Source organism: Chenopodium album, chromosome 14, assembly GCF_948465745.1.
Source record: "Chenopodium album chromosome 14, dcCheAlbu1.1, whole genome shotgun sequence".
NCBI lineage: Eukaryota > Viridiplantae > Streptophyta > Magnoliopsida > Caryophyllales > Amaranthaceae > Chenopodium > Chenopodium album.
Window position 1 is genome coordinate 18187221 of NC_137847.1, and position 2752 is coordinate 18189972.

The following is a 2752-nucleotide window of genomic DNA, read 5'->3' on the forward strand; positions in this document are numbered from 1 at the left end:
AAATGGTGGGAATGGTGGGAACACCCAACAGAGGCCTAACAACTTCAACAATCAGGGGAACAAGGGAAATGGTCAGAATGGGAAGTTTGGAAATGGTAGCAACAACAACGACAGATCTGGCAATGGCAGCAACAACTCGGGCAACAACAACAATGGTTACCAGGCAAGAAACAACACTCCTGGGCGCTTGTCTGTGATGAGCAAGGGAGAAGCTGAGAGGTCCTCGGATGTAGTTACTGGTACTTTTTCTATTCATTCTGTCTCTGTCAACACTTTGTTTGACTCTGGAGCAGCTTACTTTTTCATTTCTTCTTCTGTTGTGCGCAAGTTAAACTTAACTGAATCGAGTTATGTTGATGTGTCAGTTAGTTTGCCTACGGGTAAACTTGTCCATTGTAATAGAATATTCAAAGGCTTGCCTTTGAAAATAGGAGAAGTTATATTTCCATCGAATCTTATTGAGTTTAATCTAGGGGATTTGGATGTAATTCTGGGGATGGATTGGCTGAGTTCATACAAGGCCAAGATAGACTGTGAGATGCAGAGGGTGCAATTGAGAGATCCTTTGGGTAAGACGGTGTCCTATAGACATTTAGGGAAGCCTAAGGGTTTTGGGATTATTTCTGCTTTGAAGGTCAAGAAGCTAGTGAATAAGGGATGTCCATTGTACTTTTGCTGTGTCCAAGATTTGAGTATGAGTGAGAGTAGGCGGATGGAGGATGTACCCATTGTGAATGAGTTTTTAGATGTCTTTCCAGAAGAGATTTCGGGAATGCCACCTAAGAGGGAAGTTGAGTTTACCATTGACTTAGTCCCAGGAGCTGCACCTATCTCAAAAGCACCTTATAGAATGGCACTAGCCGAGATGAGTGAGCTAAAGACTCAATTACAGGAGTTGGTAGACAAGGGTTTCATTAGGCCTAGTGCATCACCTTGGGGAGCACCTGTGTTATTTGTGAAAAAGAAGGATGAAAGTTTAAGGCTATGTATTGATTACAGAGAGTTGAATAATGTGACTGTGAAGAATAAGTACCCTTTACCTAGGATAGATGACTTGTTTGACCAGCTAAAGGGAGCAAGTGTGTTTTCGAAGATTGATTTGAGGTCGGGGTACCATCAGTTGAAGGTTGCAGATAAAGACATTCCAAAAACAGCCTTTAGAACTCGGTATGGGCATTACGAGTTTACTGTCATGCCTTTTGGGTTAACCAATGCACCAGCCATATTTATGGACTTGATGAACCGAGTGTTTCATGAGTATTTGGATAAGTTTGTAGTTGTGTTCATTGATGACATTTTGGTGTATTCGAGGAATGAGGAAGAGCATGCTGAGCACTTGAGAACTACCCTTGAAACTCTTAGAAAGAACAAGCTGTATGCTAAGTTTTCTAAGTGCGAATTCTGGTTGGAGAAAGTTGCATTTTTGGGGCATTACATTTCGAAAGAGGGTGTATCTGTGGATCCTGCAAAAATCAAGGCGGTGAGTGAGTGGCCTACACCTAAGAATGTGACTGATGTTCGTAGTTTCTTGGGATTAGCTGGGTATTATAGAGCAAGTTTGAGTGGAATGAGAGTTGTGAGTCAGCTTTTCAAACCCTCAAAGAGCGATTGACCACTGCACCAGTGCTGGTATTACCTGATGGGAGTGAAGGATTCGAAGTGTATAGTGATGCCTCGAAGCATGGTTTGGAATGTGTCCCACAGCAGAATGGAAAGGTGATCGCATATGCATCGAGACAACTGAAGAAACATGAGGTTAATTACCCTGCCCATGACTTGGAGCTTGCAGCTGTTGTGTTCGCTTTGAAGATTTGGAGGCACTACCTTTACGGTGTTTCTTGTAAGATCTTCACAGACCATAAGAGTCTAAAGTACATCTTCACCCAAGACCACTTGAATATGCGGCAACGTAGATGGCTAGAGTACCTCACAGACTACCATGTCCACATCCAGTATCATGAGGGAAAGGCGAATGTAGTTGCTGATGCCCTTAGCAGAAAGTCGAGTCATAATGTCCATGCTTTGATTGTGGCCAATGAGTTGTGTGAAGATATGAGGAGATTGAACCTTGAGGTTATCAATCAAGGAGAGTTAGAGGGATTACTGAGTGCTTTAACCATCCAACCTTCAATATTTGAGGAGATTAAAGAAACAACTCTCACCAAATACCTCACCAAATATTTGTTTGAACTAAAATCAACACAACTCTCACCATCTGCACATATTCCATACCATCCTCCTAATGTTATGTATTTGAAGCCCCTACGTAGTTGTGAGGTCGAGTTTAATGTAAACCAAACCTTCTATTACGCTTGTTATGATGATACAGAGATAGGGAATACGATAGACGTAAATGAAATACGAGTTGCCTTGCTCTCGTCTACGTTGTACTCAGACCCCTTTCCAGGTATGTGCATGCTCATACCACCAACATGTGATAAAATACTTTCTATTCACCTACCTTTGTTAGGTGATTCTTATGGTTTGCATAGGGGTTTGTGGGCTTATCTGGAGTGGGAATTACTAAATTTGTAACTAAATAGACCAACGACTCATAATACCGGTAAATTTACTACCTTTGTTTGATCTAAAGCCAGAATACCAATTTGATGACATTATTATATATGCCATACCAACTAAAACTCGTCCTGTCTTTGTTGGTTCTTTTACTGATTCTATTCATGTCATGGAGGTGGCAAATTTAGCTGTTGTGTTGCATGTGGGAGGAGTTAATTGTATTAGTAATTGTGTC